This window comes from Eptatretus burgeri, chromosome 15, assembly GCF_056783735.1.
Source record: "Eptatretus burgeri isolate ZD-2024b chromosome 15, Ebu_testis_v1, whole genome shotgun sequence".
In the NCBI taxonomy this organism is placed as follows: domain Eukaryota; kingdom Metazoa; phylum Chordata; class Myxini; order Myxiniformes; family Myxinidae; genus Eptatretus; species Eptatretus burgeri.
In genome coordinates this window covers 23,855,889-23,871,618 of record NC_140975.1, presented here as the reverse complement: position 1 = coordinate 23,871,618, position 15,730 = coordinate 23,855,889, and the positions used below count along the sequence as shown (strand labels likewise).

The 15,730-nt window shown below is 43.0% G+C and overlaps 1 protein-coding gene across 2 annotated transcripts in view; it reads left to right on the top strand.

Moving 5' to 3' along the window:
* Window positions 1-15,730, top strand: part of LOC147011748 (alpha-N-acetylgalactosaminide alpha-2,6-sialyltransferase 2-like) — a 98,152-nt gene that overhangs the window by 292 nt on the left and 82,130 nt on the right. The window contains exon 1 of one of the 2 annotated variants that reach the window (XM_085857959.1): window positions 8,862-9,030. The exons of the other annotated variant lie outside the window; for it this stretch is intronic. The gene's annotated coding sequence lies outside the window, so the exon portion shown is untranslated. Of the gene's footprint in view, window positions 1-8,861; window positions 9,031-15,730 lie in introns of those variants that run through there. 2 annotated transcript variants of the gene reach the window in all.

Sequence of the window (15,730 nt, the reverse complement as noted above, 5' to 3'; positions counted from 1 at the left end):
ATATAAGAACACGCCCGGGAGTGAGAATGTATGTTCTTATATCAGGGTTCATCGTCCACTGTGATCAAAATAGGCCATCAGTGTGTCAAGCGCCTGGATTGCCGATCCTTCTCCCTTCTCCCTTCTCCCTTCTCCCTTCTCCCTTCTCCCTTCTCCCTTCTCCCTTCTCCCCTCTCCCCTCTCCCCTCTCCCCTCTCCCCTCTCCCCTCTCCCCTCTCCCCTCTCCCTCTCCCCTCTCCCCTCTCCCCTCTCCCCTCTCCCCTCTCCCCTCTCCCCTCTCCCCTCTCCCCTCTCCCCTCTCCTTCTTCTCCCTCTCCTTCTTCTCCCTCTTTGTCGTCTTCCACCTTTGCTTGGGGTTTCATTACAATGTCGACAATCTCTCGATCAGTCATTTCTCCGTAGCACTCTGCCCCTTATTCGATGTTGACAAATGAAAGGAATTCCTGTTGTGTAATGCCCTGAACATGCAGAGCTTCTGCGACGTTTTCTTCGTCGTCGTTGCAGTGGCAAATCCAGGGGGTTTTCCTGGTTTCCCGGAACCCCCCCCCCCTCCCAACAAAGAAATATTTACCACTAGCTGAAGTACCCGGTAATACCCGGGAAATTTGCCCTATTTTCCTCATGTCAGTTAGACTGAGGCATTAGTTGTATGGAGAAAATTAGGAAGGCTTCTTTTATTCCTCAGATTTATGGAAGGAAGGCTTTATGCTGCCGTAATCCTCAGAGAGGTCACAGTTGAAGGTGGCCTTGAGCCACTCAATGTTTCTAGCAGCAGTGGCAACTGTCCTTAATGTCCTGCCAAAACCCGGACCCAGAAAGCTGGAACATGAGTTTTGTGCTTCTCTCGCCCGTCGGTGCGTCTATATCTCTATCTCTATCTCTATCTCTATCTCTATCTCTATCTCTATGTCTATCTCTCTCTCTCTCTCTCTCTCTCTCTCTCTCTCTCTCTCTCTCTCTCTCTCTCTCTCTCTCTCTCTCTCTCTCTCTCTCTCTCTCTCTCTCTCTCTCTCTCTCTCTCTCTCTCTCTCTCTCTCTCTCTCTCTCTCTCTCTCTCTCTCTCTCTCTCTCTCTCTCTCTCTCTCTCTCTCTCTCTCTCTCTCTCTCTCTCTCTCTCTCTCTCTCTCTCTCTCTCTCTCTCTCTCTCTCTCTCTCTCTCTCTCTCTCTCTCTCTCTCTCTCTCTCTCTCTCTCTCTCTCTCTCTCTCTCTCTCTCTCTCTCTCTCTCTCTCTCTCTCTCTCTCTCTCTCTCTCTCTCTCTCTCTCTCTCTCTCTCTCTCTCTCTCTCTCTCTCTCTCTCTCTCTCTCTCTCTCTCTCTCTCTCTCTCTCTCTCTCTCTCTCTCTCTCTCTCTCTCTCTCTCTCTCTCTCTCTCTCTCTCTCTCTCTCTCTCTCTCTCTCTCTCTCTCTCTCTCTCTCTCTCTCTCTCTCTCTCTCTCTCTCTCTCTCTCTCTCTCTCTCTCTCTCTCTCTCTCTCTCTCTCTCTCTCTCTCTCTCTCTCTCTCTCTCTCTCTCTCTCTCTCTCTCTCTCTCTCTCTCTCTCTCTCTCTCTCTCTCTCTCTCTCTCTCTCTCTCTCTCTCTCTCTCTCTCTCTCTCTCTCTTTCTCTCTCTTTCTCTCTCCCCCACTCTCCCACTCTCCCACTCTCTCTGTCTCTCTCTCTCTGTCTCTCTCTCTGTCTCTCTCTGTCTCTCTCTCTCTCTCCTCCCCCCCCCCCAGCTGACTCCGCTTGCCTGGCTCGTTCATGAGCAGATCTATCAGCAGTTAGTTGTTGCCGTGCACGTGCAGTTCGAGAATTCAAATAACAGGAAGAGAATGTGTATGTTTAAAAAGTCAACGAATACAAACATTTTGTATTTCAAAAAACCCTAGCGTTTTTAACCATGAAGCCTTTTGCTATGATTAATACGCCGGCACACTATTCAAAAGCCATTTTTTTTAAATGGGAATTTATATATATATATATATATATATATATATATATTCCATTTTTATGGAAAGCCACTTAGCGCATCCTGGAGCTGAATGTTAAGTCTATATGTGTGTAAAGTTTCATCAAGATCGGTTCACTGGTCTAGGAGCTTATTGGTTACAAACAAACAAACAGACAGACAGACAAACAGACAGAAGGACTGCCATTTATATAGTATATTACAGTGGCAAACCCAGGGGTTCCCTGGTCACCCAGAACTCCTAGTATGTCATATAGTTGCTAGTATGTCATATAGGCACTACCATCACTCAGGTAGGTCTCACTAGTCATGATATTTAAGATTGAAACTTAAAGTTTATTGAAGTCAAGCTATTTTATTTTTACTTTTGCATTTAAATATTAAATTAATTAACTTTTATATCTTTTGCACAATACATGCATATCAAAGAATATGTGAATGTGCATTTATTTGAAAGCTGCAATAAAGTTTTCATAATATTCATATGACTTAGATTTTCTGTTATTTGGAAATGCCCCTACCCAATTCCTGGATTTGCCCCTGCGTTGTGTTCACAATTGCGTTCTCATCTTCGGACCGTTTCACGAAGCCAGCCTTCTTGAAGCAGTTCGCGATTGTCTGGAGGCGTAACCATGAAAAGAGCCCGTTTCAACATGTGCATCGCCTTCAGGACTGTGATAGTTTTGCTCACTTCTGACGCTGGTTTCTGTGGCACGCTGTCGATAGCAGCAACTTGAAGCCGAACAATTTCTCGTCGGTAGTACGCCTTCATGGTTCGGATCATACCTTGGTCTAGAGCAGTGGCTCCCAACCTTTTCTATGCCCCACACCCCTAGGAAATGTTTGATTAAAGTTCGCACCCCCTACAAAAGCAATATCACATTTGAAGATGAAGAAGTCTAATTTATAATTTTTGAACCACAAATTGAACCACATGCAATACTGCGGGTGAACAAATTGAACTTAAAAAATAAGCTTTTAACTCGGTGCATAAAAGAGTGCAAATGGCTTCCAGATCCGTAACAATACTATAGGACCCTGCAATGAAATTTAATTACAATGAGCAAAGTGTAACTACAGTTTGTAACGTAATTACAATTAAGCACAATGATTCATCGTAAACTTTAAAATTAATTTATCTAATATACCAAATATATAAATTAATTTCGTTAGATAAATTTATAACATTTATAATCAATATTGCAAAGTATTTATTAGCAAAAATCAGTATCCGTATTAAAGAAGATTCAAATTTTAATTGAACTACTCAATTTAGGAGTTTATTTATAAGTTATTCACAACATTCGCAAAAGCAAATAATATTGTGAAAAACTAAACCTAGTTGGATTATTAAAAACTTCACATTACATAGAAACACTTACCAAGATTAGATACACTAATTAGCACTTTCATAGACTGCATAACTCAAATAATTACCACAAAAATAAGGCTGAAAAGTTGCAAACATCATTTAATTATTATAAAAACCTAATAGCCGCAAGTCAGTAAATTTATCAATAATGAAGTGCTTAATGAAAAAAAAATCTAAGAAAGACGCATTATGCTCTCTCACAAGTAACCTTTATTCAGCACAGCGACCGCCATAAGTATTTCGAAATTTAAATAGTACTTAAAACACATGTTTCTACACCGTTTTACAATTAATTCATGTCAAATATAAAATACAAACTTCAAGACTGTTAAACAAGCAATTGTTAAATCACCATTATTCCGCAAAAGTGCCTAAATACTAGTTATGCGAAAGTTTATAATGTTCACGATTTAATTCTATTAATAAAGTGTTCACCAGTGGTAGTACGCAATAATACGTATGGCGGTCAACATGCGAAGATAAATTGCACTCAGTATGGAGACACAATGCAAATTTGTAACATGCTGCAACATTTTTCCAGCCCATCACCGCGTGTACTATAACCAGTCACTCACCCATAAAAATGAACAAAGACAAATATCTTACGCCTTCAGTGTAGGCGTCATGATGTACAATGATTATGTCAGATGTTACGTTATAATGATTTTAAAAGCAATACTCTGACAATCAGTTACTTTACTTATATGTTAACTAGTACGGGCCCGTAGGGGTGGGCCCGTAGGGGCGGGCCCGTAGGTACGTGCCTGTAGGTGAGTGCTAGTATGTGCAGCCTCTCTCTCTCAAACCTCGAAAAGGCACATCCGTAGGTCCCCAGCAATATTCCTGGCAAATTTCAATCGTGCAAAAGAAATAATAAAAAGTAAATAAATAAACATTAATTGTGATGTCATTCGTGATGTCATAGCACCGTGTGCTTTCATTGGTCGACAGATAAATAGCCGTAACTTGGGAACCGCTCGTCCGATTAATATCAAACCTTGAAAACACATCCGCGGGGCCCTGGCAATATTCCTGGCAAGTTTCAATCAGATCGGACTGTCGATCGTGCAAAAAATAAAAAAAATGAATAAATAAATAAACATTAATTGTGACGTCATTGGTGATGTCATAGCACCATGTCTTGTCATTGGTCGACAGATAAATGGCCGTAACTTGGGAACCGCTCGTCCGATCGATATCAAACCTCGAAAAGGCACATCCGCGGGTCCCCAGCAATATTCCTGGCAAGTTTCAATGAGATCGGACCGGCGGTCATCGAGAAACGGCGGTCGCAGACAGACAGACAGACACACACAGAGATTTCTGGAATTATACATAGATTCTGTTATTCTCTCCTTTTGATTAAATACTTGTAAACGAGATTACTATCTACGCAACACAGCCACCGACTACCACTTCTCAAGGCACACTGGCAGCTGGCTGAGTGGTGACTCGTCACTCAAGGACACAAGCCACTCTTTGTCGCACCCCCTGAAATTCCATCTCGCACACCCAGGGGGTGCGGGCACCCCAGGTTGGGAACCCCTGGTCTCGAGGTTGAATCAGAGATGTCGTATTGGGCGGCATGAACTGGAGCTTTATGTTCGTTAGCGTCACATCCGGTGGAAGACGATGGCACGTGGCGTTGTCAGTAAACAAGACAATGTTTCTACCACTGACGTGCAACTGACAGTTGAGTTTGGTAAGAATTTGCAACCATATTGCACTCGTCATCCATGCATTAGAATTGGCGAAGTAAAGGAATGGCAGGTTATGAACATTGTTGAAACATCGTGGCTTGGCGGACTTGCCAACAATGAAGTCTCGCTTATCACTGCCATTGTGATGGCACAACAAAAGAACAGTCAGGTGGTCTTTTGGAACTTTACCTCCGGTCGGATTGTCACCGGCACTTGTTAGAGAACCACGGGGCATGACCTTATAAAAAAAGGCCCGTTTCGTCGGCATTGTAAATGTCTTTCTCTGCATAATTCGCAAGCAAGTTGGGGAGCACATTTTTCATCCAGTTGCCTGCCGCTGCACCATCAGCTGCCGCTTTCTCGCCATGGAATTTCTTGAATGAAACGTTGTTCGCTTGCTTCCAGCGCATCAGCCAACCGGTACTTGGCCAGGCTTGGCCTTGGTTGGTTCAACTTGGTTCAAAAAACTTGGTTCAAACTCAACATCTAACGAAGCGGCGAACGAAGTCTACAGTCTATTACGACAGCATTGCTTGCACGAGCTTGATGAAACCAAATAATTGTCACTTCATTGACGTCTTTGTGGAAGCTGTCACGGCTACGCTTTCTGATGATGTTTGAGTTTTTGATACGAAGTGACTCATCCTTGACAATTTTGCTGACGGTCGACAATTCAATGCCATACTTTTTCACGCTGATGCCAGCTTTTCCTGTGGCTTCGGATAGAAAATTGTACTTTTGTGTTGAAAAATATGTTCTTATACGCGGGTTTTTCTTTTATCCGGATCTCTTATATCCCCGGGTCAGACTAATATAATTAAGCAATATTACGCCGTCGTTGGAACGATCGAATAAGAAATTCATCTGTGATGAAGCTTGCAAATGAAAATTAACATAACGTTACGTTACACGGTCCTACGTCATCACGTTTTTCATGATCAGCCAACCAGGTGCTAAGAATCTTGCACAATGTGGTTAATGATTCACGTCCCGTTGATTGAGCCTTTTATTGTGTAATAAACAAAATGACTAGGAGTTCATCTAAAAACACGGATAAAATGTGGGATTTCCTCGATTTCGGTGGAAATTCTGGAAGTATTATCGGAAAATATTCACAAGAGAAAAATAGGTGAAAACAATGACACGGTTGTTGAGGAAAGAGCCGTGTATTTATTACGTTTGCAAATACAGCACGGCAGATACTGAAGATTGACATCCACACACTCCTCCCGCATGAACGGATATATCCAAATGTCTGCCAGCATTCGTTGGTGGACGTTAATTAAAGAATCCATGGTATTCTTCGCGAAGAGAAGGCGAGCCATCGCCGGCACCCTGGCCAAATTCCTGCCCCAACAAGTCATACGTCAAGCCTGGCCAGCTGGTTCATGAAAACTCGGGAAAACCTCCCCTGGCCGTCCCCACAATAAAAGCATCGACGCCTTAAATAAATGCTCAGCTCAAACAGAATGTAGCGCACGTGCTAATTCAACAGAATTAATTAATTAAACAATTAATCAATCATTAATTAAATAATTTAAAATAATTAATTAAACAGAATTAGAGGCTGTGGGATGGATGATGACCTTTTGGTTTCAATTTCGTTCACTACCTCTACGGCACGGTATAATCTCGCATCAAAAGATGTATTCATTCATGGAATGTCAAATATTGGTTCACGAAAAAATATTTTCACGAAAAAATATGTGACCACTATATTCGTTATTGTTGTCTGTCTGTCTGTCTGTCTGTCTGTCTGTCTGTCTGTCTGTCTGTCTGTCTGTTGGGAAGTCGATCGAGTGGAAAAAAAAAAATTTCAGAATTTTTTTTTTTTTGAGATTTGTTCCACCCTTATTATCAGTATTTAAAATGGCGATTTCAGTTAATACAATGGCGATTTCGATGAAACTTGGTTGGTAGGTTCATACCATGACCGAGTTGTGTGCAAATGAGAACCGCTGCTATGGACACCACCGTTGCCCAGCAACGGGACTTTGAAATTTTTGAAAAATCATAAAAAAAATTATTTTTTCGAAAATCAAAAATCAGGCCACGAGCGACTGTGGGCAGTACATTCAGCCATATTTTCAAAAATTTCCAGCCGGATCCTATGAAAACTGTCGGAGAAGATAGACTTTGAATTAACCCTGGTCGAAAACAATAAAAAAAACGAAGTTCGTTATATCTCACAGACTATGAGTCAGATATACATGAAACTGGTATGGTAGGTTCAGGGTATGTCCTAGTTATGTGTGAGAAAGAACCGTTGCTATGGACCCCTCCGTTGCCTAGGAACGGCCGAAAAACCTCTAAATGTGGGGGTATTTTAACGAAAAAACAATCTGCAGCATTAACCCTTGAAGCTAGAATCATGAATTTTCTTGTGCTTAATCCTCAGGTCATTCCCCATCGAACGGGCCCATCACGTCAGGTTATATTGGGTAGCCGACTACCCACGTCCGCCTACCGGCTTGTCTGTATATCTGTCTGTTGGATAGTCGATCCAGTCGAAAAAAAAAAATTTAATCTTGAAATTTGTTCTACCCTTATTATCAGTTTTTCCGTCTATATGTTTGTCTATCTGTATGTTTGCCATCTTCGATGGCGGAGGTTAAATATCATGCTCTATATCGTTGGGTTACAATTCCCATAGTATCGTGCAGCCCCTCGAGAGTCGAAGTAGTTTCATCATCGTTGTCCCGGTCAATGGGACTGTGACAAGCCATGACAAGACCCAGCCTTGACAAGACCAGACTCCATGCAAATTCCATCTGTGGTAGCACGATCTTTACAAGTAATTTTCTCTGCCATCTCAGTCACTGTCAAAGGTTTTGGATCCAGACCTTATCTCCAATCATTCATCCCAACTCTCATCTCTAGTGCTCCATGCTTCACAGTACTAACAAGGTTGTGCTACCCTCTGCCATCTTGAGTAACTAGCACTGAGACATCAAGTATCAAAATCATGAAACTTCGCACCCAATGGTAGGAAGAACGAATGTGTGTACTGCGCTTTGTTTCATTTGAATACCTTTACCTGTTTTGGAGAAATGGAAAAGGAGACAATTTTCAACACGACCTGTACAATGCTATTTTAAAACAAGTTTCAACCTATCATTTACCTTAGAACGTGTTTTCATGGGCTTTTCGAGGTACTGTACACTGACAAAGTGACAAGTCCTTAAACATCATAAACATTTGTGACAGTGGGGTGCAGCATTTGAGGTGAGATGAAAAAGGAACAAATATGTCACTTTGTTCTGCAAAAGGAACAACAATCTGCAAATGGATCAGACTGTGCAAGACCACGACTGTAATTGTCTGAAATTCACACTTAACATCATCTATTTACAGCAACACATGACTGCTTACATATAAATGAATGGGAAATTCTCAGAAGTTGCTTTTATCTCGGACGCATTGATGCCTTACCAAGGGCACAATCTTGGGATGCCTAGCTGGGGAAACCTGTTGGATCACTATGTTTGTGCTGGTGCCTTGAGAAATTTAAGTTCAGCTTTAAAACCTGCCTCTGGTTGGTTGTACAGCTCTCCTATTGTACCTCCTAGCTGCCCTGTTCTAAACATGCCAGGGAACCTTTGGAGTTGTATTCCAATGTGCACAACCCCTGTGGTCAATAAATGAGTACTGGTTGCAGCTGCCACCAGTGGTATGGTGAGAGACAAAGGAGGCATTGTGGTTTATCTGTTACTGTCTATGTTTAAGGCATTTTTTTTTTACGGCTGAAAAAATTAATTTATTTGAAGTTCGGCGGAACCATACAGAATGCTTCATAACCTTAGCCACACCCAAGACAGAGTACGTAAGTGTAGTATGTAACTGCCAAAATTGTCAGCAGCAGAACACTCCTCAAATCCTAGGACTGCTATTGTGTTGTTCATCAATTAAAAGTGGAATAGTAAACCTTGTCTTGAATGTGTAGTTTAACGAGTGTTTAATTAGTATCATCTGGACTCGAAAGTCTCTTACACTGGTCAGTTCAACACAGGTAAGCCTTGCAGCGTGCAAATTTTATGATTGTTGCACATCACCTGCATCTGAAAAATGTGTTTAAGAAACACTTTCTGTTTGTGGCTTATTACGCGTACGCGAAGCGAAAGTGGGGTTAAACAACAAGGTCAATGTCCGTCCGTCCAACTGTCTGTCTGTCTTATCAGTTTCTGATCGAGGAACAACTTATTAGTGCCTGACCGGTTTCATGGTTTCAATGGAGGGACTATAGGTTTGCCCTCAGTCTGTACGTCTGTCCCACCTGTGGTTTTTCAGATTTTTCCCCCCTCATATCCTTTAACATAACTGAAACTTGTATATGGCTTTATTATGACGAGTTACAGAGCAAGTTCGAGTTTCAGGGTGTTTCATCAATCATCCACAGAGTTATGCCCTTTTTAAACTTAGAAAATATCACATATAGTATACTATAAATTGATGAGGTGTGCGTGTGTGTGTGTGTGTGTGTGTGTGTGTGTGTGTGTGTGTGTGTGTGTGTGTGTGTGTGTGTGTGTGTGGCATGATTTTTGTGTCTGTTAATAACATACGTCTATTAATTAATAATGACGATTGAAATATACCTTTTGACCCTTGAGACTGCTGAAACCCCTTTGACCTTTGAAGACCCTTTAAGACCACCAATATCCTTAAGACCCAAAAGACTCCTATATACCCTTAAGACCCAAAAGATTCCCAAGATCATTAAGACCCAAAAGACCACTAAATACCCTCAAGACCGAAAAGACCCAGAGGACTCAAAAGACCCACAAGACCCTGAGGACCCAAAACACCCAGAGGACTCAAAAGACCCTGAAGACCCAAAATACTCGAAAGACCCAAAATACCCAGAGGACCCAAAAGACCCTGAGGACTCAAAAGAGCCCAAAGACCCAGCTGATCCCAAAGTCCCAGATGACCCAGAAGACTGAAAAGTTCCTGAGGTCCCCACTATAAATGGATGAGAGGTGTGTGTGTGTGTGTGTGTGTGTGTGTGTGTGTGTGTGTGTGTGTGTGTGTGTGTGTGTGTGTGTGTGTGTGTGTGTGTGTGTGTGTGATGTTTTTGTTGAGTGGGTGGTGCGATGTTAATTCGATAGGGATTAAGGCCAAGTTTCCCAGTATGTGATTGCCCCCCTTTGACTTCTCCCTATGTTTTTGTACTGCAAACCATGGAAGAATTGCGTTTTTATAACATGACCAAGTAGGAAGAAGCCTCGTCTCCAAGGGTGACGCGAAGTCACGCCCCTGAGGCTGATGATTGATGGACGTGACGTCAGAAACTAGCCAAACGTGCGGAGCGGGTTGAGGCCCCGCCTTCCCGTGCTTCGTGCGAGCAAGCCACGTCCCGAGGAGGAAACGGCGGTTCGGTGTGACGTCAGTCAGAGGCAAGAGATCGGGGGAGCGCATGTGTGAGTGCAGAGCGAGGGACGCACGCGGTCATGAGAGAACGTAGTTCGGCGATGGCCTGTAGGAGCAGGGCTTTACGGCTGGCTCTCTTTCGACGCATGAAGAAGATGGCGTGATTCTGCAAGGCTGCGGCGTCGCTGAGGACGATTGAGACGAAGAAGCTGCGCGGGGTCTCTGAGCCTTGGTTTGGAATGTCGCTCACGAATTGCCTGACGTTCGTTTGTCCCGCTGCGAGAGAGTGACTCGGCGCCATTTTGCGCGCGTCTCCATGTGCAAATAGAAGCGCCTCGATTCCACGTTCCACAAAGACCATCTCTGGACAAAGCTAAGTGCCAGAGTAAAGGAGGGATTTTCTTTTGTTTCGTTTTTCCTTTGTCTGTATTTAAGTCTGTGTGTCGAGGCACCTCGACTTCGAGTTTATTTTGCCTCACATATTTATAATTATTACATCCTGGTGTTGGCGCAGTGGTTAGGGCAGCGGCTTGGGATCCAAAAGGTCCTGAGTTCAAGCCCCGTTGGGCCACTGAATTAATACTCAGCCTGTCATCCTTCCGAGGTCGGCAAAATGAGTACCAGTATACTGGGCCGGTGTATACCCCGGTTAAAATAGGTGTACCATATCCCTGTGTCGTAAGAGCCGACCAGGGTTGCGTCATTCCCTATCCGCTATATGACATCCATTTTGCTCTATATCTTATAGTTTCCATGCTCGGCGACCCATCGCCGTCTACCGGCTTGTTTGGTTTTTTTTTTATCTCCAACAAATTGCACTATACACAATTCCTTCTTTTCATCCCAAGAGCCAGCTGGATTACCAGCTGGCTTATGTCCTGGCAATATATATCAAACTGATTAGCAAGATCAAATGTTCCCTTGAATCACTCAAGTATGACCTTACTTATCTCACACACAATGTCCCAAGCAGGAATATGTTTTAATTAACTGCAGGTGAGTGAATTGAGTTGGGAAGAAACAAAAGCTTTAAAGAAAAATACACCCGTGTGAGAGTGACTGTCATCTCTCCTAGAAACGAGTCCGTCTAATGTCCAGTAGGTAGATGGCCAAGAGTCCATAGAAGTAGGTGTTATAATCACTATCACTCTATGTTGTACAGTAGCAAATGGCAGACAGACAACTACGACACAAACCAGTCAGTCAGTGGAATTGATGGGTAGATACGTAGGCCTAGCCTTTTTGTTTTCCAATCTCTTATAAAAAGTGCATCAACAACACTGACGACACCACACTACTAACTCTTACTATCCACAGTTCTGTTCGTTCAGTTCAGAATATTCCAGTGGACTCCACTGGACCAACCGATGACTAAGACAACCGATGGCTGTGCACTATATGCAGGAATAATGTTTATATGTGTACGACACAAGATAAATGCGGAAGGAAACCGGAAATATCGCAATCGCACATGGCGATTATTTGACGAAGCAGTGCTAAACACCGGAAATATAAAAAAACGCAACAACACCGTAAAAACTTCATATAACTGGACACCTGTCCCGCCGTGTCGGCTGCCGATCAATATTCATGTCAATAGAAGGATGGCGTATATCAAAGTGCTGGAAAACAATGGAGATCTCTCTATTCTTTTCCAGCACTTTTACGTATATTAAACACAACGATATGCCATCCGATATTTTTCGATTCTGATAGCTTCTGTGACCTCGGCCTATGGCGATTTGCCGATTTGGTGGGGACATTCGGCTATGAGTGGGGGTACCTAAAAAGCTATGCTATGGGCAGGCAGGCGGGCTGCGGGTGGGCAGGCAGGCAGATTATATAATAGGAGTTACAAACCGAGAGTTAACGAATACCAAGCACGAGAACGACCTTTACAAGCATGAGTTCCTGTTACTAGGGTGTAGTGTTCTCGGGTCAGGAGGGATTTTTGGCCAACTTTGAAGTCACGTGACGCGAAAACTAAAGCGAATATCGAAAATCCGGCCCGACCAAATCCAGATATTGTCCCATAGATTCATATGCCACAATCAAATTCAAGATAACTTAAGAAATGTAGGAGGAGATAGATTTTGAAAATCGTCATTTTGCAACTACATGAAGCAGTTTTCGCAAAATTCAGTCACGTGACGTGTACGTATTCGAAGATATCAGTATTCTTTCAAATGGACATGAAAGACAAGGTCAGCTGCTATGCAATGACACCATTCACTAAAGGCCCGGTCACACCTTGACGTTTTAGCCAACTTATGCCGATTTTTGAATTTTTTTTCTAAAACGCTGGCACACGTTGAGTACGTTATGGGTAAGTTTTGATAACATTGAGAGCACGCTGAAAAACACTGCCATACGTCGTTGTACGTTGGCTTTAAACGTTGTACTTTTCGGTTGTCCTCAAATTTTTTCATGCTTGAAATTTCACGACGTATGCCGGCGTATGACTCACACGTTCTGCTACGCTGGCCACAGGTTGTATGCACGGTCTGCGATCGTTGACAGACGTCAACACATGCTACTTGTAAGTTAATCATAAGTTGAGACACGCCGAGGTAATGTTTAGCGTACCCGAAACTTATTTCTAACCTATGATTAACGTGTTGTTGGCACGTTACGCGATCGTTGCCACACATCGACAGACGTTACTTTTAAGTTACTCATAGGCTGAAAGACATCGGTATAATGGATCGTCCTTGCGTCAGCGTCCACGGCCACGGCCAGGACACTTATTTGCAGCATTCTTCAAACTTTTCTTGGGCATGACGAGGATGTTCACACTTCGATGTCTAGCTTGGCTATGATTCCATTTGTCCATCGGCAGCGTCTATTAAAATAGTCGAGTTTGAGCGTTGTAACACGTTCAGAAGAAACGCTTCATATTTCCAAACCCCAGCGTCAAAAAACAAAGGCGAGTGACAGCAATTTAAATCGTTCATTGTAAACAATGAAAATAGCAGAGTGGTACCGTTTAAAAGTCGTTGAGTGTAAAAAAAAAACCAATTGTTGAGCGCAAGCGTCTACTTTCAATAGTGGGGTTTGAGCGATTTATCACGTTCAATAGAAACGATTAAAATTTCCAAACCCCAGCGTCAAAAAACAAAGGCGAGTGACAGCAATTTAAATCGTTCATTGTAAACAATGAAACCAGCTGAGTGGTACCGTTTAAAAGTCGTTGAGTGTAAAAAAAATCCAATTGTTGAGCGCAAGTGTCTACTTTCAATAGTGGAGATGCAGCCATTTAAATCGTTGAGTGGCAGCCTATGAACCTACCCGTGGACACGCGGACGCAAGGAGGATCCATGATAACCCCCACCCTCCCCCTCACACTCACCTACTACTGCCAACATGAACAAACTACTACTAATACTAATACTGATAGTGATACTGATACTGATACTGCTGACATGGACATCGACTCAAAAAGGACTCGAAAACACTGTTGGGTTCCCCTTTTATGAGCAGCATTTTTATATACCAATTCCCAAAACCGCTGGGAACACGTCTTTATATGGCAGTTGTAACCTAGAAACACGTTCATTTATTTTTTTTTGTCGACCGGATGACGTCATTGGAATACGTCTACATACGTTAATGTGTGTTGGGACTACGTAAAGAATTGGTTCAAAGCACGTCAAACATAAGTTAGAAATAAGTTTCGCGTAAAAAAGACATTACCGCGACGTGTTTCGACTTATGAGTAGCTTATAAGTAGCCTTTGTGGACGTGTGTAAGCGTCCACATATCGTGTGTAAAACTTATCCCCATCGCATGCGGAACGTGTGTCATACGCCGAGTACGTCGTAAAATTTTGAACATGTTTAAAATTTCTTGACGTACTCTACTTACTACGACGTATGATAGCATACTTTAGCGTTCTACTCACGTATACCAAACTTACTCATACCGTATTTGACGTGCCCCCAACGTTTTAGACACATTTTTCTTCGGTCGGCATATGCTGGCAAGATCGCCAAGGTGTGACCGCGATGTTGTCACTTCCATTTCTACGGCAGTTATGATTCGAATCGTTGTGCGTCAGCCTTTTAATAGGCTACGTCACGACATCGTCGGCGATGCGTGCAACGCGCTATGCCGAAGTTAGACTATCGTTGGGCATCGGTTGTGTAGGCCAACAACAGGTTCAGCATTCGTTGGTATAAGTTATCTATAACACAACGAAACGTTCTGTGTCCATTACTAATATGTTATGCATACGACCAACTCGTTATGAATACGTCCGAATCTTAAAAAAAAAAAAACATCAAAAGTTCAACGTCAGCCAGCGTTTTACATACATTTTAATACGTTGCCATCGCTGGCTAAAACATCAAGGTGTGACCGGGCCTTAACTTTTACCATGCCCAGTAGAGAATATATAGCCTCCTGAAGGTCGGGCAGTTTTTGCAAACTTTGAAGTCACGTGATGCGAAAGCGAAATTCGAAATCCGTCCCGACCAAATTTAGATATTGTCCTATACATTCATATTCCACAATCGAATTCAAGATCGCTTGAGAAATGTAGGAGGAGATAGATTTTGAAAATCGTCATTTTCGCATTTTTTGCCAACTTTGAAGTCACGTGACACGAAAACGAAAGCGAATATCGAAAATCCGGCCCGACCAAATTTAGATATTGTCCCATAGATTCATATGCTACAATTTAAGCTTGGTGTTGGCGCAGTGGTTAGGGCAGCGGCTTGGGATCCAAAAGGTCCTGAGTTCAAGCCCCGTTGGGCCACTGAATTAATACACCAGGGGGTTGACTCAGCCTGTCATCCTTCCGAGGTCGGCGAACTGAGTTCCAGTGTACTGGGCCGGTGTATACCCCGGTTAAAATAGGTGTACCATATCCCTGTGTCATAAGAGGCGACCAGGGTTGCGTCAGGAAGGGCATCCGGCGTAAAACATGTGCCAAATCACGATGCGGATCATACGGATGATCCGCTGTGGCGACCCCGAAAGGGAGCAGCCGAAAGAAGAAGAAGAAGAAGATTCATATGCTACAATCAAATTCAAGATCGCTTGAGAAATGGCGGAGGAGATAGAACTTGAAAATCGTCATTTTCGCAACTTCAAAGGCCTCGTGACCTTGACCTTGACCTTCGGTGACCTTGAACGCCATACCATCGTGTACGTCTCATTGACCTCGATCAGGATCACTAATGACCAGATCTCCCGCTTCAACTTCATTGTGAACGGTCGGACGAACGGATCGAAGGACATCGACACCCATATTATTAGGTCATGCTCAAAGAGATGACCTAAAAAGGTACAAATCCCAACATTCCCTCCTATTGTTACTTCTAAGAAACATTGTTTATTAA